Source organism: Petaurus breviceps, unplaced genomic scaffold (assembly GCF_028583685.1).
Source record: "Petaurus breviceps papuanus isolate PSGF00001 unplaced genomic scaffold, PetGlider_PUasm1.0 523, whole genome shotgun sequence".
In the NCBI taxonomy this organism is placed as follows: Eukaryota; Metazoa; Chordata; class Mammalia; order Diprotodontia; family Petauridae; genus Petaurus; species Petaurus breviceps.
In genome coordinates, this window is record NW_027186356.1 from 843,322 (window position 1) to 858,877 (window position 15,556).

General features: G+C 47.0%; 1 long non-coding RNA gene across 2 annotated transcripts in view; it reads left to right on the plus strand.

The window, feature by feature from the left end:
• LOC138172300 (uncharacterized) overlaps positions 1-15,556 on the plus strand; it is a 28,608-nt gene that overhangs the window by 7,060 nt on the left and 5,992 nt on the right. For both annotated transcript variants that reach the window (XR_011171089.1, XR_011171090.1), the window contains exon 2: positions 1,834-1,907. This is a non-coding gene — a long non-coding RNA (uncharacterized lncRNA). The remainder of the gene's footprint in view (positions 1-1,833; positions 1,908-15,556) is intronic.

The following is a 15,556-nucleotide window of genomic DNA, read 5'->3' on the forward strand; positions in this document are numbered from 1 at the left end:
CTGGGAGGGCCCTTTGAACACAGGATGTCAGAGCTGGGAGGGCTCTAAGAACAGAGAATGTCAGAACTGGGAGGGCCCTTAGAATCTAGAGTGAAAGACTCTGGAAGGGTTTTAGAACCTAGAATGTCAGAGCCAGACATAACCTCAAAGATCACCTAATCCAGCTCTTTCAGCTTACAGGGCAGGAATTGAGGCCCATCATGGGTAAAGGCTTTCCCAAAGTTGAACATTCCCTGTTACAATAGCAATGATTTGGGGACTGAACTGTGAGTGGACCGTACTGCAGAATGCATAGTCATCAGGGGAAGCTGGGAATCCTGCGCACTCCAGGAACCCCACTGGTTTGAGGAGGAGAATTTTGACCTCCCAGGTGATACCATTGGGAAACCCAAAAGGGCCAGGAAGTGCCCTGTTTCGGGCTTGCCCTCAGGGTGGCTTCCATCTAGTGCCCTCCCCAGGTGTCAAGGGGCAAGGAGGGAAGCTCCCAGAGGACTTCATTAAGGCTGCTCAGTTGGCAGGACAGCCTATCATGGAATCATTAAAACTCAAAGAAAAGGGGGAAAAATACCAGGCAGTTTTGTGTGTCCAGGAGGGCCCTGCAATCGCCTCATCTAAATATAACAGCATCATGTTTGCCAGGGATAGGGAGCGTCCCCTGGGCCGTCATTACACTTCCCGGGCTGAAGCTGGTTATAAGATACACACACCAACACAGACACTCAAACAGAGCAGGAAGAACTCAAACACACACACCCCAACACACATTTCTAAACAGCCATCCTGGCACCCAGCCCATAAAGATACTGAGAGCCCCACAAAAGCACCTGGATGCTCATCACCGTGCCACTGGGACTCTGGCCTCCATAGGTACACATTTCTCCCCAAAGAAGGCCTCGGAGCTTTACAGATCTCTACTGGCTTCATTTACAAACCCCCCTCCCCACTGCTGCCCACCCCCATTGCTCATCTACCTGGCCCCAGGCAGCCACCATCACATCACAGGCCACTGAGATGGGGGTGAGGCTCCACCCAGGATTGATAGCTGGGCCTTCCCAGCAGTGGCCTCCAGGGCTCTGGCTCCCCACCCCTCCCAACTGCATTCGCCCCAGATGTTATTATTCCTGGCTATAAAAAGTCATCCTCAGACATTCCTATACACACACACACACACACACACACACACACACACACACACACACACCTGTTCTCCACCAGTGTTAAATCCCAGGACCACTTGTGGTGCCCCTCATTGTGTAGGGTTTGAGAGGGCAGTTCTTTTGTTGTTGTCTCAGCAAAATTGGGGGTGTGGGTGATGTGGTAGGCATCCAGGGTGATCTATTTGGAGATACTTGGAAGTTTTCAAATCTATTATTCATTTATTTCTTTGCAACCAATTACCAAGCATTTACTAAGTGCCTACTATGTGCCAGATAATTGTGCTAAGTGCTGGATATAGGATGGACCCTGAAAAGAAAGAAAAGGGGTTTCAAAAAGGGATCTGAGCTCAGGCCCTAGCTTTGCCATGAACTTGCTAAGTAAACTGAGGCAGGCTACTTCTTTCTCTTCCTCAACTATAATGTGAAGGGGTTGGACTCCCAGCTCTAACATTCTGTGTTCTAAGGGCTTTGACATTCTGGGCTCTAAGCTAAGAACCCTCTCAGCTCTAACATTTCGTGTTCTAAGGGCCCTCCCTGCTCTGACATTCTGGATTCTAAGCTAAAAATCCTCCCAGCTTGAACATCCCATGTTCTAATGACCCAGCTCTGACATCCTGTGTTCTGACAACCTGTGTTCTAACATGTTCTATGAACTGTATTCTGTGATTTCTTCCAGCTTATATCCATATTCTCACTGTTCCAGGCACTATGATTCATAAACTTAGAGACATCCTTCACTCTTCCCAAACAGTAAGTTATCTGTCTCATTATTTCTCTTCTGCCAACCGAATGTTGTTATGACTCCCACTGAGGGCAAGGAATGCAAATGTTCTGAATTTTTAAAAAGAAGGTGTTGAGGCTAAAGGAAAGGAGTCTACAAAATACAAGCCAACAAGCTTGACTTTGATCCCTATACAGTAGAAAGTATACTAGACTTGGAATCATAAGTCCTAGGTTCAAATTCCAGCTCAGCCATTTACCAGCTGTATAACTGTGGATAAATCATTTCCTGTCTTTGGTCCTCAGTTTCCTCATCTGTAAAATGAGGGGGCTATGTTTGCTAGCCTCTAATATCCCTTTCACTTCTATATCTATAAACCTATGAATAGTTTAAAAAAAAAAAGGAAGCACTGATCACAAGTAGCCAACTGGGTTTCATCAAGATCAAGTCATGCCAGACTAACCTGATTTCCTTTTGTGACAGGGTTACTAGCCTGTTGGAGCAGGAGAGTGTTAGATTTTTTTTAAGCATTTGATAAAATCTCTCATGCTATTCTCATGGAAGAGATAGAGGGATATGGGTTAGATTATAGCACAATTAGGTATGTTGGGAGCTGACAATGTCTGGTGCCAAAGAATAGTCATAATTAAGGGTCTGATGTGAACTTAGAAGATTTCTAGTGGAGTGCCTTCAGGGATCTGCATTGGGCCCTGTGCTGTGGAATACTTTCATCAATGTCTCAGTTAAAGGCTTAGATAGCAGATACCCTTTGCAAATTTTCAGAAGACACAAAGTTAGAAGGGAGAGCCACCCTGTTGGAGGACAGAGTCAGGATTGAAAAGACCCTGACAGGCCAAATCTAATACAATTATATTTAATAGGGATAAATGTAAAGTCTTATGAGTCGGTTCATGAAATCAACTCAACAAGTGTAAGAAGGGGGAGGCGTGACTAGACAGTGGATTGCCTGAGAAAAATCTGGGTAGGGTTGAGTCAATAGTGGGCTATGTCAGCTGAGAGCAAAGATACTCAAGGCCAAGTTAATGGAGGAATTGAATCCAGCCAGGACAAAGAAACAATAGCCCTCTTGTACCCGGCTGCTCACGGCCAGATGACATGATCTGGACTGTCGGGTTCAGACAGTGGGTGCCACTTTTTGGGTAGGGTATTGATCATCTGGAGAGCCTCCGGAAGAGGGCAACCAGACCGGCAAAGGGTCTTAAGGCCATGCCATCTGGGGGCTCATTGGGAATCTTTAAACTGGGTAAGAGAAGACTTAGGAGAAACACAATAGCTGTCTTCAGGAATTTGAAGGATTATCTTGTGGAAGACTCGGTCTTAGCCCCAGAGAGTGAAATTAGGAATAATGGGGAGAGGAAGTTGCAAAAAGATATAGGTATTTAGACAAAATGAAAGGGAGAACTTCTTAACACTTGGGAAGGCAGCATGGTTGAATGGGAAAGATAATAGGTCTGGATTCAGAACTTGGATTTGAAACCTGTGTGACCTTGGGCAAGCCAATGAACCTCTATGGGCCTCAGTTTCCCCATCTGTAAAATGAGTGGGTTAGATTAGATGACCTCTAAGGTTCTTTCTGGCTCTTGACCTATGATCCTGTGGTAATTACAGCTTTCCTCAAAGTGGAATGAACTGCTGTTTCAGAAGAGAGCAGGTTTCCCCTTCTCTAGAGGGAGGGCTTCAAGCAATGACTGGATGGCCACTTGTTAAATCCATTGTAGAGAGCTTTGTTCATACTGCCTTATACATGGTAACTGATGATTTAGAAATTCTTGTTAAAAGGAATCCTAAAATTCCTTCTCCCAGACATCCTGTGCTCTAAGAGCCACCCCCCCCAGCTCTGACATCTTGTGTTCTAAAGGCCCTCCCAGTTCTGATGTTATGTGTCCTAAGGTCTTTCTCAGTTCTGACATTCTGTGTTCTAAGAGCGCTCCCAGGTCCAACATTCTGTGCCCTAAGGTCCTTCCCAGCTCAGATATTCTGTGTTCTAAGGTCCCTCCCAGCTCTGACAGCCTGTGTTCTAAGAGCCCTCCCAACTCTGACAGCCTGTGTTCTAAGGGCCCTCCCAGCTCTGACAGCCCGTGTTCTAAGGGCCCTCCCAGCTCTGACAACCTGTGTTCTAAGGGCCCTCCCAGCTCTGACAGCCTGTGTTCTAAGGGCCCTCCTAACTCTGACATCCTGTGTTCTAAGGGCCCTCCTAACTCTGACATTGTGGGTTCTGAAGTCTTCACAGCTCTGATATTCATTATTCTAAGGGCCCTCCCAACTTTGACATTCTGGGTTCTAAGGACCTTGGAGCTCCCAACTTTTGTGTCCTAGAGTCCCTCTCAACTCTACTATCCTGGGTTCTAAGGCTCTTCCCAGCTGTCACATTTGGTTACTCTGAGAGCAATAGAGGGGTTAGCCTGAAATGCCCCCTTCCTCCTCCCTCTCCTTTCCCACTGACAGAGGCAAAGCCGGATGCAGCCGAGTTGCCTCTGTCTGCAACTTCTCTGACACCAATAACCTCTGCCTTTGTCTTTCTCTGTGACAGAAGTTCCTCTCTTTCAGGCTCATTCATGCCCCCCTTCCTCCAGCCCACCCCTCTTGAGACAGGGCCATGCGGGAACCCCTCCTGCTGGTTCCTATGGTGACAGAGGGGCTGAGGATGTCAGCGCCCAAGGCTGTACTTTTGGTGCTTGGAGATCAAACAGGCAGGGGCAGGAGGTGCCTTGGGAGTCGATGGGAGTGCCAGTGAAAGTTAATGACTCCATCATCAGCCCAGGCTTCTTGGACAGATCCCTAGCCCAGGAATGAGCACCCTCTGTGAAGGATTTCAGGGGCAGGAGGGGAGCAGAGAGGAGAGGAGAAGAGGGGAGAGCATGGGGAAAGAGGCACTGATTGGGCAGAACCATAGATTAGCCTCCTAACCCCATCGAGAGGGGGGAGCCCCTTCCCACCAGCAACCTCTGGTCCTTGAAGCTCCCACATTCAGCCCTCATGATTTTGGCTTCCCCAGGCCCCTCTTTGAAGAGGTCAATGCCTCCATCAGTAGAAGAGCACTGGGCCTCAGTTTCCCACAAATTAAGGGAACTAGGCAAGATGTTTTCTAAAGTCTGTCCCAGTTCTAAAGTTCTATGTTCCAAGACCCATCCCAAATCTAAGAGCATATTAAATGATGATGAAAGGAGAAATAGCATGTATTGATTCATTTATGCATGCAACAATCATTCATTAAAATGTCTATGTCCATGGCCTTGAAAAGGCCAAAATACACAAGTGTGTGTGTGTGTGTGTGTGTGTGTGTGTGTGTGTGGTGCTTTTTTATCCAGATTTGTGATTTCATTGTGGGGGGGGTCTCTCTCAGGGTGAAAACTCTCTCCACCAATGGAGTTGGGCAACACCGTATCACTGGTAAAGAAACTGAGGGCTAGTTAGGGGAGTGGCTAGAAAGCAGTCTTCCTGACTTACTCAGCACACTTGATCAGATAGACAAGGCCGTCAGAGCAGTAGAGGGGTTAGCTCTAAAAGCACCCTCTCCTCCAGGGGCTTTTATCCCCTTAGAAATGATATATTGCCATTTATGTATAAACCAAAAGGTTTATAAAGTGCTTTACAAATATTATCCCATTTGATGCTCACAGCAACCCTGGGAGGTAGTGCCATTTTTAATCTCCCTTTTACAAATGAGGAAACTGAAGTAAATAGAGGTGACGTGACTTACCCAGGATCACACATCTAGTAAGTGTCTGAGGAAGAATTTAAACTCATATCTTCCTGACTCCTGGTCTAGTGCTCTTTCCAGGGTGCCACCTAAGAAAATCAAGTCTTTAGGGTTTCTTTTTTTTGTTTTTTTTTTCTTTAGCCACTTAGTTCTACCTCTTCATTTTACAAAGAAGGAAACTGAGGCACAGAGAGGGTAAGTTACTTGATCAAGGTCACCCAGTCAATCAATAGCAGAGCTGGGCCCTGGTCTCCCGAGGCTCCTCAAAGGCTCCTTCCAACCACCTCAGGGGCTTTGCCAGGGCCAGCCCTGTAGCATGTCTGGCCCCTCCCTGGTGGGTAGAGGAGGAAACTCCAGGTTGGCAAGGGGGGAAGGGCCTCTTCTCTCGGTTATCCCAGTAAACTCCCCCAAGCCATGTTGTTGGGAAAAGTTGAAAGCAGAAGGCAGATTCCGTTTTTGTTACTGCCTCAGCTCCGCTCTGACCTTCAGTGTGAATAGAAAACAAGGAAAAAAGGAGGTTTATGCTAATATCGTCCCAGCCCCGCAGGGAGGGAGATGAGGAGGGGGGCACCAGAACCCAAAGAGGAAGATTCTGCATCTCAATGAGACCTGTTGGGCGCCCTCCTCTGGCCACTGGAGGATGGGATCTCTCTGGCAGCAGGGCTGGGACTGAGGATGGCCAGACAGATGCCGGCCGATCTTCCCGAGGCCTCACCTGTCCCCTCAGCACCCCAGACAGGCAGCTCAGGGACTTTCTGTCTTCCTCTGACTTAGATCCCAGAGAAAGGACCCCAAAGGCCCTCTAGTCTGGCTCCCTCTTTTTACTGATGAAGCCAAAGGGGCCCAGACAGTGACTTGGCCAAGGTCACATGGGTAGGAGGTGGCAGATGTGACCACACAGGAGAAAGACTGACCATTTTAGAAGAAACTGATAGACAGGTTCCCTCAGAGCAAGCTGAGCTGCTCTGGGAAGTGTGGAGATGGAATTTCCATACTGGGAGGAGGCAGGACTCATGAGCCCTCGGAGCCCTACTACCCCTAAAGTCTACATTTCAAGGGGGCAATCAGTCAATAAGCATTTATTAAACACCTACTATGTACCAGGCACTTTGCTAAGAGCTGGTGATACAAAAAGGCAAAACAATACAATATTGATTATATATATGGGAACAACAATAATGTCCCAGCCTAATCCCACTTTGATGGTAATAATGGTTCCCATTTATATAGCAGTGCTGACAAATATTATCCTGTTTGATCTTCACAGAACCCTGGGAGGTAAGTGCTATGATTACTCTCATTTGATAGTTAAGTAAACTGAGGTTAACTGACTTGCCCAGGGTCACTCAGCTAGTGTCTTGAATCTGGATTTGAACTCAGGTCTTCCTGAGTCCAGGGCAGGTGCTCTATTCACTGCACCACGTAGCAGTCCCTACTTTTATTTCTTAATACAACTTCATGGCCCTCAAAAGGAAGAAGAGAGAATCCTAAACAACCTCCCTGATTCCAGTTCCAGCCAAAATTTGCTGTGGACCCCAAGGTCTTGGCCCTTAACCTCAAGATCTCAGGATACCTGGCCTCTGACTCCCAGGGATATAGGACTAGTATCTGGAAAACCACCAAGGGCACTGCCCCCTCAGCTCCATGCTAACTTCTGATTTCTGAAAGAAGCTGGCATGATAGAAGGGAGAAGGTGCTCAGTTTGGAATCTCAAGTCCTGAGTTCAAATTCTGATTCTGACTCTGACTCATTGCTTGTATGACCTTAGTTAACTAAATTGCTTTCCTCTGTAAGCTCGAGTTTCTTCTATCAGATGGTGATGATAACTTCTAGAGTGCCCATCTCTCAGAGGTGTTGGGAAGAAAGAGCTTGTCAAGCCTTAAGGGACCATGACCCTTATGATTGTTATATATACCAGTGTACCTTCCTCATTTACAAAGCTGATGCTCCTGATCCAGTGTTCATAGCTCTGAATTGTGGCTCATCCCAAGAGCCTATGAGAGTCCTTCCTTCATTCCTCCAGCTCACTTTGTATTTCATTTGGACATATTTGGATCTAGAGATATAAGGCTGCTTCCCCCCCACCATAAAATGTATGTAAGACAGGCAGAAATTGTTTCCTTTTTTTTTTTTTGTCTTTGTGCCTAATGCAACACTTGACATAAAGTAGACATTTAATAAAGGCTCATTGAATGGAATCGAATTGATTTGTGTCTCCAGCAATGGGAAAGGACAAACTCTCTGCCTTGGTCTCCTAACATCAGGGCTGTGATCAAATCAGAGGGCCAGGATTAGGGACTCAGTCCTGGGCCTAGGAATAGCTACCCATCCCCTCCTGGGCATCAGCCTCGTTACTTCAACCTCATTAACTCCAGCTTCTTCCCCTCCTGCTCTTCCCAGGACCCTCTAGGCTCTGGGCCCTGGATTTCCCAGTTTCCTGACACTCCAGAAAGCCATGAGCTATGATGGCTTCATAGAACCTGGGGAGAGGGCTCTGTCATTGAGGGAGAAACAATCAGAGAAAAAGAAAAGGGGAATGGATGGTAGGAAAATCCCGGGGATGCTGTTGATGACACCTTCCCAGTCATCAAAGGGCCAGGAGTGAGTTTGCCAGAGGAAGAAGCTAAAAATATGTTGGGAGAAATTTCTCATTACTGAATAAATTGGACCAAATCAGAAGTTCTTCCCTGTTTCGAATGGGTTTTATGAGCCGCCAATTTTAAAGAATGGAGTTTGCAACAAGGAAGGAGTCAAGTGCCTGGAAATAGTAATTATGGAGAAACCTAAAGATATAATTAAAATCAAGATTTGGTTCCGATCCTCAAACCAGCCCCAGTGTGGTGCTGGGGCTGATGGGCTGAGCTTAGGGGAAGCTGCAGGACCCTAGCATGAGCTCCCCTCTGGTGAACAGACCCCACTTTACTGCTGCCCCCCCCCACTGGACCTGGCAGAGGGATCTAATTTGGAGGGGGTGACACAACCTTCTTCCCACCTGGAGAGTTGCTACCTGTGGCAAAGTATATAGGCCTGCTGCTGAGTCCTTGGCACCGCAGGGACTCTGTATGGCCTTGAACAAGTTCTAGACCTCTGTTTTAGACCTCAGTTTTCTCCTATGCAAATTGAAAGTATGATCTCTAGGCTAGCTCAGGTCTGGGGCTGGGGCTAAGGCTTGCTCAGGGAGGTCAGAAGGTTCCTTCCAATCCTGATACTATTTCCTAGGGGGTCTTCCAGCTCTTCTTTCTATGTTTCAATGGCCCTTTCATTCTAACATTCTTTGTTTCATGCTTTAGAGTTCCTTCCAGTTCTAGTATGCCTTGTTCTATGTTCTAAGGCCCCCCCCCCCAGCCCTAACATTCTATGCTCTAAGGGCCCTCCCGGCTCTGACATGCTATGTTCTAAGGACCTTCCCGGCTATGACATTCAGTGTTCCAAGGGCCCTCACAGCGCTGACATTCTCTGTTCTAAGGGCCCTCCCAGCTCTGACATCCTGTGTCCTAAAGCCCCACCTAGCCCCAACATTCCATGTTCTAAAGGCCCTCCCAGCCCTGACATTCTATGTTCTAAGGGCCCTACCAGCCCTGATATTGTTTTTTGGAATTGCTTTGACCCTCCATTCTCCAGCTGTGTGACCCTTGGTTGTCTTGGCCTCCTTGCTCTCAGTCAGGACAGGCTAGAGGTCCAGTCATCCTGGCTCCCCTCTGGCTTCCCCGCCACCACCACCCCCCTTGCACTCATTCTCCTTTTTCTGACTGCACCAGCTCCTGAAAAAGGCAGACCGTACCTGCACCTGTTCGCCTCAGTGGCACCTGTACTTAAGAGATCTCAATTAACTCGGATTGGGGAGCAGGGGAGCACGCGGAGGCAGCTGCACAGAACTGTATCAAGGCAGATCCAATCAAAGAGAAAAGAGCAGCTCTTTCTCCAGCTCTGTCACCACCCCCCCTTCCCTGGGCCCTGCCACCCCCATCTTCCCTGCCTCGGTGAAGCTTAGTTATCAAACCAGTAAAAATAAATATGTCACTCTCAGTATCACTCAATCCTCCAGGAATAGTGGCAAAAAACAGCAGGAAACTAGGAGGAAAATGCTTCAGCTTTGGTCAAGGAAAGGCTGAGATTTGGGGGATGGGGGGTGAGAGGATACTTTCCTGGCCCTTCTTCCCATGGTCCATGAGGGTCAATCAACATTTATTAACCACCTACTATGTGCCAGGCCCTGTGCTAAATGTTGGGAATACAAAAAGAGGCAAAAGACAGTCCCTGCCCTCAAGGAGCTTACGGTCTAGTTGGGGAGACAACATGCAAACCAGTGTATACAAGGCATGCTCTCAACAGGATAAATAGGAAGTAATTAGTAGAGGGAAGGCACTGGAATTAAGAGGAGCTGGGAAAGACTTCCTGCAAAAAGGTGGAATTTTAGTTGGGACTTAAAAGAAGCCAGGAAGGTCAGTAACTGGTAGAGTAGAGGAGGGAGGCCATTCCAGACATGGGGCATGGCCAGTGAAAATGCCCAGTCTAGAGATGGAACAGCCAGGAAGCCAGTGTAACTGGATTGAGGAGGACGTGTTGGGAGTAAAGGGTAAGAAGATTGGGAAGGAAGGATGGGGCTTGGTTGGGAAAAGCTTCGAATGCCAAAGAGAGCGTTTTATATTTGATCTTGGAGGCCATAGGGAGTTATTGGAGTTCACTGAGTAGGGGAGTGACATGATCAGACCCGTGCTTTAGGAAAATCACCTTGGTGGCTGAATGAGACAAGCAGGAGCCCCACCCCTCCATCCCCACCCAAGCTGGCTATGGCAGCGGTCCAGGCATGAGGTGATGAAGGTCTGCACCAGAGAGTGGCAGCATCAGCGGAGGGGAGGGGTCATACTGGAGAGAAAAAGCAAAGGTGAAAGTGGCAGGCCTTGGCACTGTATGAGAAACAGTGAGGAGGCCAGGGTGACTCAGCTTGTGAGACTGAGGAATACCTTGATTTCCTGCCCCTCCCAGCTGCGGAGGGATTCAGGCCAGTGAAGGAAGGGTTCAGGAAAAAACGAAGGGAGGGGGAAGGAAAGAGACCCAGGCATGGCTCACCTAGGCCATGGCCATGATAACCTGTTGCTGGACATAGCAAAGACCCCAGGACAGGACAGGGCTCATGGAAGGGGAGCTGAGCAAAACGTAAAGACAAGAGAGAAGTCAGACCATTAACAGAGACCAGCAGCCAGCAGGTCAATGGGTCTTGTGGGTCATCAAGGGTTCTTGGGCCAAAGGCCCTCCACCTAATATTCAGTGCCAGAGGGGAAGTGGTTAGTCACACCTTTCACACCAGGCAGTCTGCATGACATCTGGAGAGGCCTGGGCTCCAGTCTACCACCCCTAGGGACTGTCTGTGTGACCTTGAACCAGTCACTTCATTTCTCTGGGTCTCCTTTCCCTTACCTAGAAAATGAAAGGGTTTGGGTCCCCTGTCCAGCTCTAACATCCTAGAGACAGCCTGCGTTCTAAGGCTCCTTTAAGCTTCAACATTTCTATGTTATCAGATCCTTCCAGCTGCAACATGCTATGTGCCATGTTGCAAAATCTTTCTAGTTGTGATATTCTGCATCCTAACATGGGCAGCTAGGTGGTGCTGTGGATAGAACCCTGGACTTGGAGTCAGGAGTTCAAATCCAACCTCAGACATTTCCTAGCTGTGTGACCCTGGGCTAGTTTACCTCAGTTTTCTCATCTGTAAAATGAGCTGGAGAAGGAAATGACAAACCGCTTCAATATCTCTGCCAAGAAAACACCAAATGGGATCACAAAGAATCAGACATGACTGAAAAAACAATTCAACAAAAATATCCCATTCAGCTTGACATGCTATGTTCTAAGGCCCTCCTAGCTCTGACATTATAGGTTTCAAGGTCCTTTTCAGTTCTGTTATTAGCATTGATATTCTCTACTCCAGGGTCTCTTTTAGCTCCAATGTTCTATGACCTAAGACTTTCTAGCTCTAACATTTTATGTTCTAAGATACCTTGTGGTTCTGATATTCTATGTTCTAAGGACCCTTTTTAAAAGCTCTGACATTCTATGTTCTAGGTACTGAGGTTCATTTCCCACCTGACATTCTAGGTACTATGTTCCAAGGGACATCCCAGCTCTATCATCCCAGGTTCTATGTTCTAAAGTCCCTGTCAGCTCTAACATGTTAGGTTCTCTGTTTAAGGGCCCATTCAACTCTAACATTCTATGTTCTAGGTACAGAGGTTATTTTCCTACCTGGCATTCTAGGTACTATGTTCCAAGGGACATCCCAGCTCTACCATCCCAGGTTCTATGTTCTAAAATTCTAAAGTCCCTGTCAGCATTCTCGGTTCTAGGGTCCCTTTAGCTCTGACATTCTATGTTCTAGGTACTGAGGTTCTTTTCCCACCTGACATTCTAGGTACTATGTTCTAAGGAACATCCCAGCTCTACCATCCCAGGTTCTATGTTCTAAAGTCCCTGTCAGCTCTAACACGTTAGGTTCTCTGTTCAAGGGCCCATTCAGCCCTGACATTCTCCCCTTGCCACAGCCTCCTCCCGATCCTCAGACACGCTCGCTCCATCATCCCCCAGGCCCCTGAGGCACACCTGGGAGCCCCCTCCCCAGTAGCTGCCCAAAGTACCCCCACTCCCCCCCCTGCCCAGCTGCTTGCCACGGCTAGGGGCTGGGTGGAGGAGGGAGCTCTATGTGGGAGGGGGCGGCAGACAGGAGCATGAACATCAGGCTGCCACAGCCACGCACGTGCCCAACCGAATTTCGACTGGGAATCCAGGTCTTTTAATCTCCCATGCTCCTTTGACAGGCTGTCTCTTCTTGGCTTTTAGCTGTGTGAGAGTTTCCTCGCTAATGGTGCATTAACCTTGGAGAGCTTTGCCAATTACTTCAACACTAATTCTGACAGTTTGGTGTGTATGTGCTGGCGGCTTTGACAGGCAAAGGGAGCAGGAAAGAAAGGCCGCCGAGGAGTGTTTAATACCTCGGCAAGAATCTGCCCTGCTTCCGTGTATTTGGGGGGAGAAGCAAGAGGCGGAGGAGGCAGGCTGGGGGAAGGCAAGGCAGGGAGGAACCGATTATTTGGAGATTGTGTTTTTTCCTACCCCCCCCAGCCCCTTCCTCCCTCCCCTTCCTAAATGACAGGATTCTGGGTCTCTCCTGACCTCATTAGAGTAATTAATGTGCCTTTTGAATCTCATGAAATGGCTCTGAGCTGTGGGAGAATGCTGCAGATCACAGAGCTAGGCCAGCAAGGGGAGAAAGGGAGTCTTAACTCGTGCTAAAAGGGAGTCTCAGTGGGGGGGAGGGGGAGAGGAGGGGAAAAAAAGGAAGGAGGGGGGGCAGGGAAGAAGGGAAGCAGACAGACTGATGGACACAGAGGCAAAAAGACAAAGACAGAAAGGGAAACAGTGGCTTAAAGGTACAGCTTGACAAGAAGACAGAGACAGAGGCGTAAAGAGATCTAGATAGAGATGGGCAGAGAGAGAGAAACAAAGGGAGACAGAGACACAGAGTGATCTAAACAGAGACCGTGTGGGTCAGAGAGACAAAGAAAGACAGAATTTGCTCTGAAAACATAACGTGGGCTTTTGTCCTCCTCTGGGGCAAAGTATTTCAGAAGAGTAAATGTCAACCCGTGTACGCAAAGTTCAGTTGTCCTCCCAAATCTGGTTCCTCTGGGCCCTTGGCCTCAGTTTACCCCACCCCCCCACAGGGCACATAGATGAATAAATCCAAGCCTGTCCAGGTATTTTCATCAGAAACAACTCAAGGGAAGAATCTAGAGGTCCTTTCTTCTGTCCCTTTGCTTGGACTGCATCTTCCACACCTGAGTGTGCTATCCCGGTCACCTCTGAATATAGAAATCTTCCCCATTCTCCAAGGTCCATCTCCTCCAAGAAGCCTTCCCTGACTTCCCCAGCCCAGAGCAGGTTCTCCATAACCTGAATGTCCATATGGTCTATTGTTCCATCAAAAAAAAAAAAGATAAACATTTAAGTGCTTACTGGGTGTGTATATAGGGGACTGGTGCCAGCAAAGTGTCAACAGAGCTCCCTTAACATGTGCTCCTCAGTTAACAGAAGGGAAAGAGATAGCCTTCACACGTTACTGCTTCTGGCAGGAGGCCAGGGCTGTGGCTAAGAGAACTAACCTCTGGGAGGCCAGAGGCTGGGCCTCCTCCACAGCATTTGGAAGAGGGAGGAATAGGAGATAACTGAGAGACAGAATGTATAGGAAAAACAATGCTGCCTGGGGCTGGGGAGACTGGGGTTTCAATCCCATCTCGGGTCCTTACTAACTGTGTGACTACAGGTAATTGACCTATTCTCTGTGAGCATCAATTCCCTCATCAGGGTAATGAAGTTGTAACAACACCCAAAGGGCTGTGAAAAACCATTCATAATCTTTGACCCAGCAATACCACTACTAGGTCTATATCTCAAAGATTTCAAAAAAAAAAGAAAAGGACATATTTGTAGAAAAATATTAACAACTTTGTAGTGACAAAGAACTGGAAATAAAGGGGAAGCCCATCCTTTGGGGAATGGCTGAACAAGTTTTGGTAAATGATTGTGATGGAATACTATTGTGCTATAAAAAATAATGAGGAGGATGTTTTCAGAAAAACCTGGGAAGACTTACATGAACTGATACAAAGTGGGTGAGCAGAACCAGGAGAACATTGTACACAGTAACAGCAACATTGTAACAACACTGTAAGTGAAAGACTTAGCTACCCTACCCAATACAGTGATCAAAGACAATGCCAAGGACTCAATGAAAAATTCTATCCACCTCCACAGAGAACTGATGAACCAGATCTGAGTGCAGATTGAAGCATACATTTTCATACTTTTTCTTAGTTGGTTTTTTTTTGTGCAACATGGTTAATATGGAAATGTCTTGCATGACTTTACATGTATAATTGATATCGTATTATTTGTCTTCTCAATGGGTTGGAGGGAGGAAGAGAATTTGGAACTCAAAAATTTTTTAAATGAATGCTAAAGTACAATTGGTATCCCTTTGGTTTTCTCTTATTCAGAGTCAACCTCTCATATTCCTTTAACTGATCTTCCAAAAACCTGGTTTCCCACGCTCATCGGGTCAATCACCTTTGTCCAAATACTCTCTGGATTATCTGGGTCCTTCCTAAAAGGTGGTGCCCAGAACCACACAGGGTTCTAGGTGCTACTCCAGATGTCGCTTGATTGGGGCAGAGCATAGCAGGACTTGAGATATCAAAACATAAGCTACAATGAGGGAAAGTGACAGAAAAATAAGAGGGTGACAAACTTGAGAGACAGTGTGGCATTGTGGAGAATGAATTGGGACAGGAGACGTGGGTTTGAATCCTGACTCTTACTAGTTGAGTGACCATATTTTACCTCTTGGTTTTCCTTGCCTCATCTGAAAACAAAAGGGATTCTATACTTGCCCCAGCTACGACCCTATGCAGTGCCTCACAAGTCTTGAGGTTATTAGCACAGGACTGCCCTCATCTTTTAAGGGTCATGGACCCCTTTGGCAGGTTTTGGAAACTTAAGGATCCCCTCCCCAAATAATATCTCTAAATGCATAAAATGCATAGGATTGCAAAGGAAACCCATTATATTGAAGTTCATTATCAAAATGTTAAAAGAAAAAAAAGTTCAGGGACCTCCCCCAAGGGAAGAATGCCTTCTCTAAAGAATAGTGAATTACCAATAATTACATTTAATATTACCAGTAACAAATATTTTGCCATTGTAAAAGTTTGCTATTTTAAAAGTATATGCAAATGTTTTCCAACAACATCATGTTTTTATTTTGTTGTAGTTAAAACACTACAAACTATCAGGAAAGATTCCCCCTCCAATAGTCTCTGTTTTATTGTGGTTCAGTCCTGTCCAATTCTTTGTGACCGCTTTTTGGAGTCTTCTTGGCAAATCTGAATGGTTCAGATTTTCCTT